Source organism: Pelodiscus sinensis, chromosome 1 (assembly GCF_052426305.1).
Source record: "Pelodiscus sinensis isolate ZL-2025 chromosome 1, ASM5242630v1, whole genome shotgun sequence".
In the NCBI taxonomy this organism is placed as follows: Eukaryota; Metazoa; Chordata; order Testudines; family Trionychidae; genus Pelodiscus; species Pelodiscus sinensis.
The window spans coordinates 177,589,658-177,610,700 of record NC_143052.1 but is presented as its reverse complement, the minus strand read 5'-3'; the positions used below and the strand labels follow the sequence as shown (position 1 = coordinate 177,610,700).

The 21,043-nt window shown below is 40.2% G+C and overlaps 1 protein-coding gene across 2 annotated transcripts in view; it reads right to left on the bottom strand.

Annotated features, from left to right (window-relative positions):
- LOC149525675 (uncharacterized) overlaps positions 1 to 21,043 on the bottom strand; it is a 444,259-nt gene that overhangs the window by 378,302 nt on the left and 44,914 nt on the right. Inside the window, exon 1 of one of the 2 annotated variants that reach the window (XR_016347919.1) lies at positions 15,008 to 15,325. The exons of the other annotated variant lie outside the window; for it this stretch is intronic. The gene's annotated coding sequence lies outside the window, so the exon portion shown is untranslated. Of the gene's footprint in view, positions 1 to 15,007; positions 15,326 to 21,043 lie in introns of those variants that run through there. 2 annotated transcript variants of the gene reach the window in all.

The following is a 21,043-nucleotide window of genomic DNA, read 5'->3' as shown; positions in this document are numbered from 1 at the left end:
TTGTTCATTAGTATAAATAATGCGAACTACTCTGTAAAGCTTGTCTATTTATTTGTGTGGTAACTGCCCTTCTAAATGTACCTATTTTTCCTTACATAGCTAGATAACGTTACCTAGGCATTCTTATTGCTCCCTACATTTGTCTACATTGATACAGATAGTGCTGCAGATAATGAGATAATATTGTTTAGTTCTTCATGGAAATTTAGAACTTTTTAGTATGTGTTTGACAGGTCTTGACTTAAAATATCTATTTTGCACTACATGCAATACTATTACAGAAGAAGAAAACATTTTTAGGTATTATATGCCCATTTTAAAATGTCAAGAACAAAAGTTTTTTGCAGATACAATTTTTTTTCCTAGTGTTGTACTTATCTCCAGTGTTATGTTAGTTTAATAAGTGAAAACTCTAATTTTAAAGCTGCATAAAAGTAGTTATTACAATTGATTTTAAGAACACTGAGTTTGCTTGCTGTTTAAAAATATAGCAGCACTGACAGAACATAAAATATATAAAAGCCCATGAGAAATTGCTACTAGTTCTGTGAAATTTGTAATAGCTTCAAAAGCTAAAAATCAAATATATTTTTAAAAATATTAATAGATACAATTACATTAAGTCACATACATTTTTCCAGTGAGTCCAAACAATAATCTGGTAGGTATCATGTTTATACTTTTATCTATCCAGGATTCAAAGTCCAGTGTCTTTAGATATCCAAGCAAACTATTGCCATATATACTGGATCATAAGCCAATTTTTTTGGGGGGGGGGTAAAAAATGATGCAGTAAAGAATGAGGGTCGATTTATGAAGGGGCCATTGTGTTTTACTAATATGTTTACCATTGTGTTTTCATTTTTTTTAATTCAGGGGAGGGGGAAAGGTTGGCAAACTTCAGTTCCCTGCCCAGAAGGGCAAACCACTGGCACGCTGGGATATTTTATGTACCTGGAATGTCTGCAGACACGTAACCTCTCTGCTCCCATTGGCTGATGTTTGCTGTTCCTAGCCAATGGGAGCTATGGGAAAGGCACAGACTGAGGAACATGCTGGCTGCCACTCCTGTTGACCAGAAACTGAGAATAATAGACACTGGGAGCTGCAGGTCTCTATGCCTGCAAATGCTCTAGGTAAACAAAACATCCTGACATGCCAGAGGCTTATGATCAGTATTCCCCTCTAAGGTGAGCACCTGCATGGTCATGAACCAAGAACTTGAGGCCAGCCTACCTCCTCAGCAGAGCTGCACAGTAGCTGCTTAGTAGCTCGGGCGTATGCCCCAACCCAGGAGCAACAGGGCAGCCACCATGAAGCCCTGGCCCTAACTTCAGCCCTTCACCGGGGTTGGAGCTGTAGGCCACATGGTGGGTGGCAGCTACTCTGATGGTCCTGGCTGGGGACAGAGCTTGAGCTGTGTGTGCAGCTGCGTTGTGGGTGACAGCTGCTCTAGCGGCTCCAGCCAGGGCCACAGCCAAAGCCGTGAGTCGGCAGCAAATATCCCAGCCCCAGAAAGCAGCTGCTAGTCAGCAGCAGAGCCCCCACTTCCCTGGACTGCCTCCAGGGAGCAGCTGCCCGCTGTGCCACATGACCCCTGCTGCTTCAGTCCGGCCTTGGGGAACAGGCAGAGTACAGCCGTGCAGTCCCCACTGCCCTAGGCTGGCACTGGACCAGAGCAATGGCAGGTAAGTCTTCTAGTTAATAAATGTACACATTCAGTAGCTGAGGCAACAGTATGGATTAGGCCTTAGCTCCATCTTGAAATAGCCACAATTCAGCAGTTGCACAAGTGCCCACTCCTTAGACTAAACAATAGCAGTTGTTGCCGATTAAGATGACAATTAGCCTTTCTTCCATTGGGATAATCCCTGATTAGCTTCCCCAGTGCAAATCCCAATTTGCAATTGTCTACATTTAGGAGTAAGCATAGATGCAGCTAATGTATAACTTAACTCTTCCTCAGTGTAACCTCAGTGAGCTGAGAGTTTAAGTGGCCACCCAGCAAAGAATCTAATGCTATCCAGCAGCATGTGTGGTGCACATCTGCACATGCCTCAGTGCATATAACAAAATGTATTCTGCACATGGATGGAAAAAGTTAGAGGGAACATTGCCTGCCACCATTTATTGCTGGTATTGTGTAGCAGTGCAGAAAAGGTCTTTAAGAAAAACGGCTTATTGGAGGAACGATGTCTTTTTACCTTATCTGTAATTGATGACATAACATAGTACATTGGTACATAGGATCAGCCATAATAATAAGGATGTTTGGGTGAAGGTTCTGATTTTACAGCTCTTTTTATTCACTGTGACTGAGAAAGGTCTGGTTTAGTATTCTTTCTTTCATTACATTTAATATATGAATATATTTGTTAGTAACTCGTAGGTATAATGATAGCACACATCCAAATAAGCGCACATGACCTCAATATTGGTGCACAAGACAAAACTCACTCTCCTCATGGATGGAAAATCTTAGAAGGAACACTGCTTATGATGGTGAGCTACGATGGGAAGTTTGCAAACTGTTGGCTTATAAACAGACCATTGCAATGTTTACGGGGTTTTTCAACTTGGAGGAGTCTACTTATGAATCAATAGGCTTATGATGGAGTATATATGTAATTTGTCTACTTAGTTTAAAATGTCATATTGCAGAACATAAGAACATAAGAATGTCCATACTGGGTCAGACCAAAGGTCCTTCTAACTCAGTATCCTGTCTTCTGACAGTGGCCAATGCCAGATGCCCCAGAGGGAGTGAACGGAATAGGTAATTATCAAGTGATCCCTCACCTGTCATCCATTTCTAGCCCCTGACAGACAGAGGCTAGTGACACCATTCCTATCCATTCTGGCTAAGTACTACTGATGAATTTATCTAGTTCTTTTTTGAACCCTGTTAAAGTCCTGGTCTTTAGAACATCCTCTGGCAAGGAGTTCCACAGACTGACTATGTGCTAGCTAAAGAAAAACTTTCTTTTTTGTTTGTTTTAAACATGCTACCTATTAATTTCATTTGGTGACCTTTAGTTCTTATGTTATGGGAACAAGTAAATAATCCAAAAATAAGGTGCATCATTGCAGGGATTTTTGTGGATAGCAGAATAGTTACGTATATCTATTTTTAAGATAGGAACCCTTTAGATCGTCAGAGTGGTCTTGATATAATCTTGTATGTTTCTCTTTTGTATCATTGAACATGCCAAATTCTTAGTTCAGTTACATATATAAATAAGTTCTCAAATCAGAACTATAAAAGAGGAAATGTTAGTGTAAGAAACTTTACCAAAATAATTAATGTACGTATCAGAGACTGTACGAGCAGACATATAGTAAAAAAGAAACCAAAAACTGGAAAAGCATTGTTATATAATATAAAAAATTATATCCAGAGTCAAATTATTTTGTCTCTCTTTCCCTTCCAACCCCCCCCCCCCCTTCACCCCCCAAAGATACCCATGAAATAAGTGATTCCCCTGCTTGCGACATTAATGTTATTACTTGTGGCTATTGTTTGCTACACTGGTCATAATATTCTCAACTGCATCTTTACCTTGCCTTCCCCATTTCTTTGTTGCAGCAGCAACATGTCCTCTCTTGTGATGTACGTTGTAAGCTATCTGGGTGAGAAAATGTCTTTTTAGTATACGTTTGTGTATCGCCAAATCTGAGACCTCTGCAGCTTAGTGCATGAGTCTCTACAGCTTGAGCTAAAAGCCGTTGACCTTCAGCTAATGCTGTAGAGCACACTGATTCTCTTTTTCTCTCCGTCTCTGTAAAGATCTAAGTGCCACTACATGGGACAGTATTCCATACCCAGAAGGCATGTGGGTTACATATGTATATCATCTAGTACAACAGGTCCCAGTCCTTGGCCAAGGCCTCTAATCACTCCTATACTACAAAGGTTTTTTTAGAGTTATGAAGTTATGTAACTTCTGTTACAAACTCCATTCCCAAACTGTTCATAATTCTGAGTTTCTACTGTGATTTGGCTACAACTTTAATCATCTAAAATAAATGAATAAAATGATGGTGATCAGATGTCTGATATTAAGGACTTTGTCTTATATAGGCAACCTATAACTGCCTCTATCCCCCACCCCAAGTCCATCCCATATTTTCACTTATTGCTATTTCTCATATTGCTATCTGGTCATCCTAAAAAGAAGCTGGTAGTAATGTAGGTTAGCATTATTCCTTAATCATTTCTACTGATTTGGGAGGGCTGCCCTTACTGTTCTGCCTTACTTCATCCAAATATCCCATCCCTCCAACTGCTCAGGGAGCCTTTATGGGGTAATTACCACCTTTCCTATTGATGAGCTGAACAAAGGATCCACTATCTACAGCTGTAGTGGGTACATTCTTTATTCCACTCACTCTGAGATCAGTTTTGCCTGATCTTAATCCTACCTTCCTGTCTCTTGTCCAGGATTCATCCATTTTTTTATCCTCTGAAAGAGATAGAATAATATGAACTATATGCTTTCCTCAAATAAAATCATTAAAATTAATAATGGCTACAGTAAATCACTCTTTAAAAAAGTCAAGCATTTCCTATAGCTGTCACATAGGATTACCAGAGATACCATAGATTTCCTTCAATGTTGTGTATTCACACAGGAAGTTATTATGGGTAAATTGATTTTTAATGGTGATTAGTGTACTCGGGGGTGGATATAGGGCAGGGCGAGCTGGGCAGCCGTCCTGGGCCCCGCACTTCAAGAAGCCCCGTGCATGCGCAGTGGAGCCACCGTGCATGTGTGTGATGCCACCGCGCATGTGCCGTGGCAAAGGGGGGACCCCACGAAATTGGGCTGCCGTGGGCCCCGCAAAATGATCATCTGCCCCGAGTGTACTGTTAGTGATTTGACAAAAGCAAGTACCAAAATGTCTGCTAACTATACCACAGAACTAGTTTATCTCCAATTATTGCTCCCTCTCATGAACAGGAACTCTACAGTGTGAATCGGTGTGATACATTCTAAGGAACTGTAGTGTCCCATATGATCATTTTCTTGATTCACCGTAAGGTGCCATTTGGTCCCTTTTTGGAATAAGGAGTTGGACATATGGACATATCTGTAGGACTATCACACACGCACGCATGCAACGCACATGCAGAAAGAGAAAGAGAAAGAGAAAAAGAAAGAATTTAATAACATGTATCTTTAATTGTAGGTTATGATTAAGGAAAATGGCAATGATAAATTAAGATAGACTCTTCATAAAAGAGTCCTCGGTAAACTGTGTCTTGAATTGCCTTACCTTAATATCTACCTAGAAGTCAAGCAAAAGGCCTACTTATTTTGTAACACTGAGAAAGCACACTCAGGTGTAACATGTCTGGGATGAAACTGGTTTTGTAAAGCCAGACTACCTCCCCCTCGAGCCCAGAACCGATTGCTAAAAGGAACTGTGATATTTCACAAAAGATCCACTCCCATCCTTTATCTACCTAGCAGAGAATCAGAATTGCAATGCCCTTCTTCGATGAATTCAGCCTGTTCTTACAAGAAGTTGTCAGGGAAGCAATGACAGCAATCAGTGCCATCACCTCCACCTCTGTTTATGGTGCTTCCAAGGTGATCAAAGTGAATACAAAACATGTGGGAGTTCTACTGACAGCCATTGATCACACTTCATTTGATGAGGGCAATCTACCACACACAATAAAACACAATACTCAAAACGAAACTAAAGAAGATATTGCTTGATGTTAGAGCCCTCATGACCTGCTGCTCAGGTCTAAATTCAGTTTTCTAAGCAAGCAAATCAATGAGCTGGCAAAATAGTCTCAGAACCACCTGTTAGTTGCCTGTATCCTATTTCCCCCTCTGTCATCCTTCAAGAAAACATATGGGACAGACAGCACTTATTGCTTTGATGGATGATCTTTCCCGGTTCATACACACACAGAGCACAATCACTCATCCTGTTGTCCCGTCTCCATAAAGCTGGAAGGACAAAAACAATCATCCTGAAATGCTTCATGTCTTCCTTTCTCAGCCCAAACACAAACAGCATTATTAGCCACATCGTTCAGTGCCTAGACAAAAATCATCATCTGGATTAAGAACAGCTAATTAAAGCTGAAACCCAGGCAAGACAGAGGTGATACAAGATAAAAGGGCATTTTGGAGAACTTGTCTCATCTATCACAACTGATGTATCATCTTCCACAGCTGAGGGCATCTTCCCACAGCTTGATAGACTGATCCATAGCCTTGGGATCTTTTTCGGATTCCTCAAACCAACTGGATGCTCAAACGACACATGGTGGTAAAAAAACGCCCACTCCCATCTGTGGCTGGACATAATATTGTGCTCCTCCCTACCAACCACAGACTGGCCACTGTGATCCATATATTTGAAATAACCAAGTGCAGATGTTGTAACTCATATTTAAAAATGAAGCCTCTCATCCTGAAACAGGAAAAATGATCTGGATTTCTCTAAAAACATATTTTTCTAAACATGAAAGCCCAAAGACCCATTACAATTGCTCATTCTACTTCTCAGAGTTTTCTGGAGGCAGAACCAGACTGTCTGTCTCAAGAAAGGCTGGAAGTGGCCAGGCTCCTGAAGACCTAGACAGCTCAGTCTGCCTCAAATAGCTAAACAATGGATCTGCCAGCTTCCTGCTCAGAACAATAGCATCTTACGCACCACCATATAAGCACAGAGCTCTCTGGCAGCTAAATTATATAGGCTATCATATATACAGTTTTCGGGAAGGGGTCCCGAAATGCCCAGGCTACCTACCTCGGGTATGCTATCATCCCCTATCTCAGTTGGTCTATCACATCCCAACTCCCACTGTGAGCCACTATACCCAACTGGGCTAACCAGTCTTAGTTACACTAGAATGGATCTATATACTTTCCACGAAAAAAAAATGCACTGGTATTCTTGAAGCAGATTGTCACCTTGGTCTGTTTGGCGTAAGGGGCAGCAACTTGAAGTGGACTCGTTATTCATTCCTTGATTCCCCCTTGTTGTATTCAAGATGAAGAGGTGAATAAATGGCTACTGGTCCTCCTCTCTGGTGGCTAAGCTCTGCTGGCCAAACTACTGAGTTTAGGCTCCAAACATTAACATAAGAACATAAGAACAGCCGTACTGGGTCAGACCAAAGGTCCATCTAGCCCAGTATCCTGTCTACCGACAGTGGCCAGCACCAGGTGCCCTGGAGAGGGTGGACCAAAGGCAATGATCAAGCGATTTGTCTCCTGCCATCCTTCTCCAGCCTCTGACAGAGGCCAAGGACACCATTTTATCCCCTGGCTAATAGCCTTTTATGGACCTAACCTCCATGAAATTATCTAGCTTCTCTTTAAACTCTATTATAGTCCTAGCCTTCACAGCCTCCTCTGGCAAGGAGTTCCACAGGTTGACTACACACTGTGTGAAGAAGAACTTTCTTTTATTAGTTTTAAACCTGCTCCCCATTAATTTCATTTGGTGTCCTCTAGTTCTTCTATTATTGGAACTAATAAATAACTTTTCTTTATCAGCCCTCTCCACACCACTCATGATTTTATAGACCTCTATCATATCCCCCCTCAGTCTCCTCTTTTCTAAACTGAAAAGTCCCAGTCGCTTTAACCTCTCCTCATATGGGACGCTTTCCAAACCCCTAATCATTTTAGTTGCCCTTTTCTGAAACCTTTCCAAGGCCAAAATATCTTTTTTGAGGTGAGGAGACCACATCTGTACACAGTATTCAAGATGTGGGTGTACCATAGTTTTATACAGGGGCAGTAAGATATTCTGGGTCTTATTTTCTATCCCTTTCCTAATAATTCCTAGCATCGTATTTGCTTTTTTGACCGCCGCTGCACACTGTGTGGAAGTTTTCAGAGAACTGTCCACAATAACTCCAAGATCTCTTTCCTGATTTGTCGTAGCCAAATTAGCCCCCATCATACAATAGCATTGGTTATTAGTCCCCACATTGCCTGTCACACCTGAGCAGGACAACTAATCTGGCCCTACTAAAGCTACTCCCCTACTCCCTGTGCAAGCATAATATGGATAGGCCAGTCAGAAGTGAAATGGAGTACCCTTATACCTCCTTACATCCTGCATGGAATCATGAGACTAGGACACAATCATCCTGCTCTTTTATTAAAAACTGACATTAGGCTCAGATACTGCTGAGATTAAAAGATAACTATCCTAAATATACAGGCTGCAAACATTTAAAACCACAGTACAAAGATATCGGAGTCATGGTATTACTTACATATCTAGCCATAATTGCTCAAGTCTGGAAGGTATACTGCCTATTCATGTATTTGTCCTTGGTTTAAAGAGCTGGGGGTTCACATAAAGATTTTAAAAATAATGAAATTGATTTCATCTAATTTACAAATAAATTTACAGTGACTTGAATTGTATGCTTATTGTATGATGTCACTAATATCAGAGTAATGGGTGTCTGAATACTTCAGCTGTGTTTCCCTACTTAACATATATTTTTAATTTAGCCTTACTTCTGAATTTCTGAGATTTTCCAAGGTTTGTTTTGGGGATAGTTGAAACAGCTGTGTAATGATTACTGTTGTGTACTAATCTTAACTCCAGTTTAATGTAGATTTTGCATGGGAGTATACACCAAATACTTACAATCTGTTAGGTGAGACATTTAGATATAGAATTCCACCTATTGAAGAATTATTCCATCTGGCTTGGAGTAACATATCTCAAATGTAAAAATCCAAAAAATTTTGAAGATCCAATCACATATTTGAAGCAAATAGAATCCTTAAAATTGTGACTTTTTTAATGGCTACAATTAACAGATTATAGGTTTCCTGGAATAAATACATTTATATTCAGTTCAAATTTGTTTAAAAAAAATATTCATTAATGACAGATCGGGAATATGTTTGGGTCAAATTGTAAACTTGATGCTGTTTTGTGAGTGCCATTTTGTGGTTATAACCTTCACTGAGACCTTCATACTATGTTGTCACCTCCATGTTGGGTTAAGACATTGAGGTGGGGTTGAAAATCAGTCTAATTTTGATAAGTCCAGTGTATTCTAGGTGCTTTGTGCTGATCAACACAATCACAGACTGAGGAGGGGGGAAAAAGAAGAAGGCACAAAGGACTCTGTGTCATGCAAGGATTCTGGGCAGAACCAGATCTTATAGACAGGGTAAGATGAGGTGAGAGGGGCTGTCCTCAGAACTGCATGTTGTTTTCTATAAATCTTTCAAAAGAATAAAGTGTGTGTGTTTAAGAAATTCCTTTGCTGGACCAGTGTTCCTTAATCTATAGCCACGTTGTCCCTAAAAGTTTTAGCTAGAACCCAGTGCTCCCAGGAGGGCTCTAGGACAGGAACATATTTAATCCCTAATTCCAGGGTTCGTTTTCTTAGATAAGGAAGTGTCAGTGTGTTTGTCCATGTTAGCAAAATTGTTAGTTGTCATGCACTTCCCAAGAGCTCAAATATTGAGCTATAAGTAGTGCTGAGCGAATAATTGATTTGGGGGTTTGGTGGCTTCATTTCACCCAGCTGTACTCATTACATATGGACAAGGAAACATTTGATGAAATTAAAATGTGAAAAACTCAAACTGACAAAGCAAATTCTTTCTTACACAACATGTAATCAGACTGGGCCTCTCTGCATGGAAGTTATTGAGCAAGATTCAAAAGGGATTGAACATTTTTGGGGGCAACAAGAATATCCACAGTTACAACTAACAGCAACAAATTCTGTCTGTGTGATATGAAACCTCACGCTTCAAGACTATATAAACTATCGCTAGTAAGGACCAGAGTAAGGCCGAATGTGAAGAATAAATTATTCCACATCTGCATATGGTGAAGTTCTTATACTTTCCTCTGAAACATCTGGCTACAGTCATTCTTGGAGATGGGATATGGCAATAGCTGAACTTTGGGTCTGATCAAGTCAATTCCTATAGCTTTGGACACCAGCTTCTGGGTTTTTTTTGAGAGAAGTTATACTAGGGAAGACACTGGAAGTATCACCTTGTCTCTCCAAACATGTCAGAAAGTTTTTATATTTCTCCTGAGTGCCCACCAAACAGAGAAAGAAATAAGACCTTGGCTAAGTGTATTGGTAAAGACATAAATTTTAACAGTGGAGCACCCAACTACTACAATGTGGACACTTAACTGTGAGTTCTACATTCTAGCCAGACAGTATTAAGAGTTGAAAGAAGAACAAGGTCCACAAAAAAAAAAAAAAATCCAGAAATTCATCTTGGATACTTCCATGACATCCTTAACTTGTTTTATTTACATATTTCAGCACTTAATGCATGCTACCCTGCATTCACTAATTGAGTGATCTTATATACCACAAGTACTTCATCAATTGGGTGCTACAAGGTCAGGTAAAGATTCAGTTCTTGCATTAGCTACAATTCCATGCTTTAATTTTTGCATGTTTCAGATCTGATTTCTTGGACCAGGGAGGAAAAGGAGGAGTTCCTAATGAAGATATGTTCAAGACAACAAGCAAAGTTAGATTCCTATTAGCACCAATGAGAATTGTTTAGGGATTCAGCTACATAATGCTTTGAAAATGTGCACTGTAATGTTGATGGAAGAATATGGCTGCCTAGAATTTATCATTCCCCCCAATGCTTCCATTCAGGGAGCAAGGGAGGTTAATAAGAGTTTGGGAGAGACATAATAGCAGGACAGAGGCTTTGAGGTGAGGACATAAGCTGCCTATGCTGCTGGGCTCTACATCTACTCAGCAGGTTGAAGCCTGACTTAACACCATCACTATATGGCTAGGCTAATTGTAGGTATAGAATTACTCATGCTATGCAATTTAAATGTCTGCCTAATGCAATGTAGGAGAGATTAAAAATATTGGAGAATCAAAGTGGATAGTTTTGTTCCACGTTCCTCCAATGTAACACATTTAGATTTAACAGAAACAACTTTCACTGAGGAAATAGAGTTGAGCTGAAAGTGAGTTCAGCAAATGCAGAAACTATCTAAATACCTCCTATGTCCTTTAAAATGTCCAAAAATAATGTGTTTAGTGGTTAAAGGGAGTCCTTAAGTTATGGGCACCAAGAAATATTTTAACCAGGGAAGATGAAGAGTTAAGTAAGACACATAGCTCAGAGAGCTCTATCACTACTACTTCTACCTAAAGCAGTGATCTACAATTTACTATAAAATATGATGTGCACTAAGAATGTGACTTCTTAGAAAAAATTAGCTTTTGTAGCTGAACTCTAAAGGTAACTTTTAATGGAGGGAAAGTGGAAAGGTATGGAATCGTGAAATGGGAAATCAAGGACATTTATTGAGTGTTCAGGAAGGAAGGTATGTTGGACTAGCCTTTTTTATCTATTTGTTGTTTGTTGCCAGACACCTGTAGTGACAAGGAATCTCATCCAGTCTCAGAATTTTTTATATAGAAAAAGAGCAAACACTGAATACTAACACCATTGTTCATTTGCAAATGTCCCCGTTTGGATGTAAATGCATGTGTTTCTGTGACTATCTCCTTCCCATGAATATTAACAACAATCAAATAGAAAGAGGAGGCATGAATTTGGTCTCATCACTCAGCAGCATGGAATTCAGATGAATGTCTGTGAATGCTGTTTTGCAGGTTTCAACCAGCTCTAATCATTTCCATGAGTATATCTGAAATTGCCAGTCTTTGATATGATCCTAAATATTCAATACCTTCATCATTAATCAGCTATGTATTTCCAGCATAAGACTATCAAGTGCATGCACTTCTGTATTCATGAAGCACTCAGAGATGCACTCATTTATGTCCAAAATATAAAAATAATGTCCCCGAATGAAGAAACATCTATTTATCCCCAACAGGTGCTCTTCTCCACTAGAGGGAATTACTGTGTAAATAAAAGGGCACTTCAATTAGTTTCCAAGTGCATGTGTCAGAGAAGGGAGATAAAAAAGGAGCATAAGGTTTGTAACAGAGAGGTGTGTGTGTGTACAAGCAACAATGTATGTGCAAGATCTCTCCTCCTCCCATGTTTATATAATCTGTATCTATTACAAATCAAGACAAGGAGATTTTCTTCTCCCTTCTGTTCAGACCAAGTACTTCCCAAAAAACAAAGTGAGTAATTTTGTCAAATTCTTGTTTATTCAGTACATTTTTCTTTTCTCCTGAAGACTCCAGGGCTCCTAATGAACTAAAAGTTCTCCACATTGCTCAAAAATAGAGACAATAGGTGGTAGAAGAAAGAAAGAGGCTGTGTGTCCTTTAGTATTAGGAACAGAAGCTTGATTTTCATTGATTTCAAATGGAAGTGTAGGTGGCTCAGGTCCAGGGACTTAATTTAAACAATGAGTTTTCATGATTATTAACTGGGGTGTATGTGTGAGAGAAATAAAACAGGTGCAGGTTATGCAACTGATGATAATCCAAGTTTAGCAACCTGAGAAGGAGAAATGTAACTCACACCGTTAACTCTCAGTTACATATACATCTTGTCTGTTTCTGTTGGTATTTCCCCAAAAGGCTCTCTAGCCATTTAACTAGAAATTGACGTGGTCAGCATGGCTTCAGATCCCTTTTTGACTCACATGACCATCAGTCATATCTTCTCAAATCTCATGCTCCCTTTGTCAGCCACTGTATTGAATATAACTGCCTATTGTGCAGGAAAACAAACAGGAGCTGACTACGTCTATTTCCTCAAGCTGAAAAAGGTCAAAAATTACTTCAAAAATCAAATTAATCCATTTCCTTGTCACTGGAAATTATCCTATTGCAGCAATGATGATTATATTTCTAACAAATACAGTACCACAAACACCAAAATCCTTCCATTATTAAATCCTGCACGTAAGTGACAAAATTGACAAATCTGCTGAAGAAAAGTACAAGATACATGGATAGTATAACTGAATTTGTTGTTAAAACTTTTGTATTCTTGATAACGGAAGACATGCAGTGGAACAATTCTTTATTATGTTGTTGGACTCTGAATAGCTTCAGTTTCAAGTGCTACATTAAGTTCTGAGAGTTGTGGATGTTAGTGCTGTAAACTAAGGAACAAGAGGACATGCTTCAACACTAGATTTTTCTTAACATGGGCACCTCTGACAAGAAATTAGAAAATAGTTCACTTGAAATTAAAAGAGGAAATAAAACTGGAATTTTACTATGCTGCAGTAATAATTGAGTTTATCCACCATGTTATTAAAATCAGCCACACTATAATAAATATTACAGTAACAAATTAACTATGATGCCTGTAAATGGCTATAAAACACCAGCCATAGTATTGAAAGTTAATAAAGATGTATATCCAATCATTTAACTGAATTACCACAAGTAGAAGGCTAAGTGACTTCCTAAGTCATCTTGTCTATCCAAATCATCTGCCCAAGAAGAGGATTTAACTAAAAAAAAGTACAAATTGCTATTCCTCTGCAGCCACAAGCGGAGCTAGATGGATGAAAATGAGTGCACACATCTGTTAACCAAATCCTCTGGACAGGGATGAAAATGAGATTCAGGAGTCATCTGGTAGCAAGAGAGGTGCCCTGCAGAAATAGCAAGCCCAGGCAAGAGAGAAAGAGAGTAATGTGACACTGATATTCTTATGATGGGAGTCATATAGATTAGATTAGATAAAATCCAGCAAGATAGAGGACCCAGAGAGGGGAAAAGGCAGCATTGTGGAAAGGTGAGTGGAATTCATCCTTTCAAAGAATGAAGGGCAGGCAGAGACCACACCAACTGCCAGTTAAAGAAAACCAAGGCTCATTGTTTTCTAGTGCTCCCTAAATTCCAGCCTGTCTGCAATATTCACTTATTGTCCATAGTCTTTTACAGAGCCTTTAAGACCATATATGTTTGTACAGCACCTATCACTATGGGGCCTTGCCCTGTAGACACTTCTGCGATACAAATAATAAATAAGACCCATTTTACTAACAAAACAATGAAAGTAGAAAATTTTCCTCTCCTCCCCCCATAAAAAGGAAAAGCAGCAAATAACAAGAAGCATCAGATTTCCAAATGAAGATTAATTTAAGAACACTCCGATCAGCCCTTTTCTTCTTCCATTCCTTTTTCTATTTATAGAATGATATTTTTGCAGGGAAAATTTTTTTTTCAGTCTTATCAATTTTATGGCAGGAATATCAGGTCAGATTAAAAGGAAAAAATGATCAAGATCTTTTAGTGTAAGCATGCATTCTTTTGGTCAAATAGCACAATGGCCTTGTGTATGCTTAAACTACATTTTAAATCAGGTTAAAAACTGGCTTAAATAAAGGAGTGCAAAAGCCTGAATGACCTTACTTAATTCATTTAAATCTTCTTTATGGTTAATTAACTTTATTCCTCATTGATTTAAGCTAAAGTAAAACCAATACAGGCCAGGCATGAATGAAATGAGTCTGCACAGGGTTTTATACACCTAAATTGGTTTAAAAATTACATCTTTACTTAAACCAGGGCAAATTTGAATAGAGATAGGTTTTGGTTGTATGAAACAAATATAGAACATATGGGCAAACCAAGAAATCCAAGACCAAATGTCATTTTATGTCTAAATTTTTTTTTCAATATTTTGGTTTTTTAAACAACAGATATAGGCAAATTGTTAATGTAAAGTCCAAAGTGCACTCAACTCTCAATATTCTGTGCTTCTCCCCACTTGTTCCGCACCACTCTACAAACCCTTTTTGATGTACTGTAAAAGACCAAATCTTAACTAATAGTAATTGAAACATCAAAGAAGTCAGTGGGAGCTTTGGCCATTCTGGACTCCTGAGGATTTAACCCAAACCTCACATTTTCTCTACAGTTATCTCCATGTTGGAAAAGACTTACAGAGTTGCTTTTTTCAAGAGCAAAAAAATTAAATTTTCAGAACCAAATCTAGTAATCATTTCTAAATCTATGTCGAAGTGGATTCCAATGGGAAGTTTTATTTCAGCAAATCCTATTAAAACTATTTTACAATCAAATATAGATTATACTGATTATACTCACCCACACTAGAAATGGATCACCTGGCCTTCATTAATCCTCACACTCTTCATTCCCCTCATCATAATTATAATTTCTTTCTGCAACTTTTTTTTTTTTAACTTCAAAGTCTCCTCCTTTGGTATTCTTGAAGATTCAGGTATTACATTCTTTACTTATCTTTCTACTTTTAAATTTGTCCAGCAGTGCCATTCTCAGTATCAACTATTATTGAACTTCATGCAGTTCTAAGGTTCCTAGTAGCTTTACTCTAATTTCTTACAAATAGTTACCATCCAGTTAGATCAGTTTGAGGAGTAAATGGTCCTGCCTGAAACACCTCTCCCAGAAGACCAGTCTCCCACAACATATCTCTGAAATACTATCCCTTCTATCTGCATACCTTCCCTCTCCACAAGGCCACCACTGAGAACTTTATCCACACTGCAAATGAAACTTGACACACACACAATTCTGAGATGCTTAGGCGATGCAGCTACTGAGAGTGTCAAAAGCTGTGCTGAAATCAAGTACTATGAGAAAATCCTGCTACAACTCTTTCACACGTAATAGACTTGACCACTCAATTCATTTAATTTTGAGGTCAAGAAGAAGTTCTAGCTGGAGGATATATTAATAATCAGATTTTCTTCTCTCCACTGAGGGAGCACAAGCTAAGTTCCTTGCAAGCTGTGCAGCCACATAGCTGCCTATTTAGCATCCTGCAGATGCTTGAGGAACCCTCCCAGGGACCTGCCCCAGCCTCCCCCTGTCCCAACCTAGCCCAGCCTCCAGCCTGCCATAGCCAGGATAAATATAGCCTGTAACCAGTGCCTCTACTACAGCCTCAGTGTCACTGCATGGCAGGGTATGGCCTGGCCAGGATCTGCTGCAGGATCATCCTTTCCACAGCTCCAACCTACCCCCAGCTAGAATGTGCGCAGTCTAGGGGAGGGATAGTTAGCCTACAGCCCCAACCCTGGAGCGGATACTGAAGGGAGAAGTTTCTCTCCCTCCCAGCTGCTGCAAGGAGAGCGAGCAAGCTGAGCAAAGTCCTCTCTTCTCAGTGACCCCGGAGCATCCTCCTTCACCTCAAACCCTTCAACCCAGTCCCACCCTATAGCTTGCGCACCCAGCTGCAGTCCTCACACCCCTGCACTCCGACCCTCTGCCCCAGCACTGAGCCCCTCATTCCCAGCCCCACCACAGAGCCTGCACACCTAGCCAGAGCCTCTGGCACCCCTTGTTCCCTAGCCTTACCCCAAGCCTGAGCCCCCTCCTAAATATACTCAGAATCCCTTTACCTCAGCTCTGCCACAGGAGTTTTGTTACGTACTTCAACATGTCACCTTCATATTGGTGCACGTAACAAAATCTATTCTGCTCAGGATTTGAAAAAATAGAGGGAACACTGATCACAAGTGATAACATTTAAAAAAAAATTGGCTGCTGTATGCCAGAGATGAGAATTATTTGTATATTATCCATAGTTAATTAAAAGTCTAATTGCTCCATTCTCATAACCAGATACCATATTACTGTTTCAGTATTCAAGACAGGAAACTGACACCTAAATTACAAAAAGTCTGTTTCCTTTCCAGTTCTGATTGTGGACTATTTATGTGAAGCTGCCATAAAAAGTGATAATTCTAAGAGATGGTTATTTTTCAACTTTCTTTTACTCTTGGTGTAACTCTGATGAGGAAAAATTAACTTTAGTTGTACTTGTTTATTATTTTGGGGGGCATATCTACTGGGGATTAGATTCAATGTGAAGATGCCAAGGTATCGTTGGTCTTTTCTGTTCTATTCTTTAATAAGTGTAAAATACCAATTTATTCTTGATGTGAAAGACTGATATTTTTCTGCAAAATACTAAAACAGTAATTGGAAAAACACTTTGTACCCATAGAGAAGGACAAGCAGAATCAAAACCTTGTTGATGACCAATATAATGCAAATATGTTTAAGTCAATTCTTTTGCCTATTCCATCATAATTTTAAAAGAAAATGTTGATCTACTGGTAATACCTGTTCTTTTTCTTTTTGACGTGTTCTACAATCAGTGCTGCAACATACCATGTAAATCCACATAAAGTAACTATACCTGTGCTCTACCTTAATGTTAAAGGGATATAGGCTATCTTGAAGCTTTGGGGTTTTTTTAGGTAGTGAAGCTATTTATATATTCCTCAGACAGCTGCAGACATTAGTATGATTTACTATTAAACTAAGTTGGAATATAGCTTACCCTTCCCACTTTCACCCATTTGACTGCATTTTTAATCAGGCCTGACAAGAGGGATGTTTCTTTACTGGGCATGGGTCTTTATGTAGCAGTTGCTAGTTACTCAGAACTTTCCTAAGTTGGAAGAGCAAAGATGCACAACTGACACATTTAGAAGCCTTATTTTTTAAGCTGATTGATTACCCTAAACAAAGCACATTAGCTTTTGAATAGCTTGCTAGCCTGTTAAAGCTGTATTTTTCCAGAATTATGCATCCATATGCATGATTAATCCAGTCATGTTCAAATTTAAAAACTTCTTTCAAATATAGCCTTTTTTTAAAAATATGTGTGCGCGCGCGCCTGTTTGTTTTCAGGTACAAAAAATGAGATCTGATAGAACAATGAAGAGTGGTCTGAAAAAATTCAGAATCTTTTTATCCCATCAAGATTTTTGCTTCTTGATTTTAAATTTTGATCTTACTGTTCTAAAGAAAAAACAAATACCTGATGTAATATAATATGTATTATTCAGGTGCCTATATAGTTCTCATAGGGTTCAGGGATATTAAGCATCTCCAACTTGGTGGTAAATTATCTGGCTACAACTCTAAGCTTCCTCAAACATTAGCAACTGTGGAGACTGCCTCTATGTATGTAGCAGCTGAGTTACTCAAAAGAACATGATCAAGAATGCGTCCCTCCCCCTTCTTCTCCAGTAGTTCATGTGAGGAGAGGAAATGATGCTATTAATGTACTATAGAAATTTGAAATGGGTTCAGAAGATGGTGTAACATTTTTCTCCTGGCTGCTTCCATGCTATGCCAGTAGCACATGTTGTGATTTGGGTGGTGGGAGCAACCACTATCTTTTCTCACACACATTCACTATAACAGTTCCCAAACAGTTAAGGGATTCATATACTACAAGGGTTCTGGTTTCTTATTTTAAAAGGAAAGCTTAGGAACACTCATATTTGGATAAGCTCAGGTAGATCTTTCAGACAAATTTGTTTGAATAGGCTATTCCAAACATTCAACCTCATAAACATACATTCCATGGATCCCACTTTTATATTAACCAGCATTGCTCAGGTTCTTAATTACTTTTTGTTTTTCTTCATTTAAATCATTGCTCTGGGGTGGGGTGTAGGATGAGGGGTTCCATATGCAGGCTGCCCTGGGGAGTCAGGAGTACCCCAGCCTCTCTCACTGCAGCAGCTTCAGGCCAGGTGAGAAGCGCTTGTCCATGGCCTTTGCAGTTCCATGGACACAGCCAGGGGAGGAGTGCATGTCCCCCAGCTGGGGCAGGTCCATGTTGTCTGCTCCTGAGCTCCCCAACCAGAGTGGGGAATGCAGCAAAGTGTGTACATTCCCCTCACCTTGTGAAGAAGGGGAAAAACCAGCAATGTTCCCATATGAATCTGGGATGGGGGAGAGCGTCAGCACCTGTGCTCTCCCTAAAAGTCACTTGGGGTAAGAGGCTCGAGGCTAGGGCAGTCCCAGGGGAAACAGGGGGAACTCACCTCCAAGCAGCTCCTTTCCCCTGCCTGGTGATTGATTCTGTCACTTTTCTGTATGGCTTTGCATGTCCCTATACAAATTGGGGAGAGGCTTCATCCCCCTACCCTCTCTAAAGGGAGGTGGGAGGCTTGGAGCAGGGGCATACACCCAGCCAGCTTCTTTCATCTGCCTGGTGATTCTGTCTCTTTTCTGTATGGTTTTGCAAGAAGTAATCCCATTTCAAGCACATCCCATTTTCCTGGCACAGTCAACCCCTGATCTTGCTTTAAGTTATGGTAAGAGGAAGCTGTATGCCAACTTTGGTGGTCCTACCACCTACCATTTAAGAGGAGTTCTTGAACAAGAAAAACCGACAGATAAACTCTCTCAAATATACAATTATATGAGAACAAAGTGAAAGACAGATGACTTAGAACCTATAACATAGAAATAGGGGATAGATTTGGTCATTTACACTCCAATTTGCAGCCAAACCTGATTCAGTAAAACATTTAATCTTGTGTTAACTTTAGAAATGTTTAAAACCCATTACTTCAATGGAACATAGGCATGTTCTTCCATGTACAACCTTGCTATAGTAAGGTAGCATGCAGCTGTGAAGAAATTGGTAAGGAAACAGATTTTTCTTTAAAATTTCCAGTATGTGTCTATGAATAGCAAGGGTATTTATTCTATTCCAAAAAATATTTTGGGATGCAAGTTAAATTAAAATTAGAGTCAACAAATGTCCTATCTCCATTGTCCATTTATACATATATAAACCGGCAAACAGTTTAGAGAAAGTCTACACTGCAATGTAAATCCAGGGTCCAATTCATGCTTGCACCCAAACATCAATTTTGTCTACCATGGTTTCTAGGACCCCTTAGGCTTCCAGGGCTTCAGTCCATGTCAAACCAAGCCCCAAGGTTCAGATCCTTCTCAGTGCAGACACAACGCCCTGAAGACTCAGGTGCTGGCTGCCTGACAAAAGCATCCCACAGTGCCATGCCCCAACTTCCTTTGACTTCCATGTCCCAAGATCACCAGTTGACAGGGGAGTCAACAGCATGTTGGGCCACTTGACAAGATGGGGGAGGGGGCAGGACCTCAGGTGGAAGGGGCAGGGCTGAGGGCAACTAGCCTTCAGCACCACCCCCTTCCCCAGCGCTGCCAAGAGCACACCACATGCCGCCTCCTCTCCGCCTCCCCCCTCCTTCCGCCCGCCTCTCCAGGCAACCCTAAGACCTTCCTGGAGTGCACCGCACAGTGCTCTGGCAATGATTTGAAGGGTTCGGTGCTCCAGAAGATCCAGCAGCCAAAACCCTGGGCCCCTTTAAATCAGTGGGCCCATGGGCAGTTGCCATCCTGCCCCCTGCCCCCCGTCGGCAGGCCTGCCAGTTGACAGCAGGGAAATGGAAGCAGCCCCCCTTGGCATACTTCAATAGCTTGGAGTTTAACCTTCCCATTGTCTACCAAACATGAGCTGCAAATACCCCTATCAGAGAGCTTCCTGTGAGCGCAGTAGGGACTGATTGGAAGTTCTCTTGGCATGGCCAGTGAATCAGTGGACTTTAGCAAAAGTGACGTGGCTGAAACTGGTTCCAGAGCTGACTTTGGAACAGGAACAGCAGCCGCATGTCCTGGGCAATACTAGGAGGAGCTGTTTGACGCTCACACCTCATTCCCCAGAGGACAGCCCACCACAGGGGCTGCATCAGGCTCAGAAGGGACACACCTCTCTGACCCCTGTCAGTTTTTTAATTCATGTAACATTTATTAATACAGTGATGGGAGGGATTTCCATTCTGGAAACCCATGCACAAGTTACAGCTTGCAGTATGTACCACTAATGACATATTGTATCCTGGTGACATGGGTTGTCTATACACTGAGTGCTTGGGCACCTAGCCAGGAGAGATTCAAATGCCACCCAGCTGAATAGCAAAGCTCCCACAGCAAGTAGCTTCATCTGGCAGTGCACATCCACACACACCTCAGTGCTCACAAGAAAATGTATTCCACTCATGGATGGAAAAAAATTAGCAGGATCATTGCTCTCATCCCATCTCTATCATGTGGCATTCAAAATTATTTCCAGAAATTCAAATAGTAGGAAAATGATTTGTATTTAGAAAAAACAGATTTTTGGTAAGTAAGGCCTTTCCTTTTACTGAAAAACTACCATACATTACCAAGCCGGTAAGTATACTGCTCTTTAACCATTCAGCAGTGTAAAAAGCCACTTAGAAAACAGGATCTATAGTTCCCCTGATGTCCGAACCCCTGAATTTCATATTTGAGGTTTGTTTAAAGTGCATGCTAGCCCCA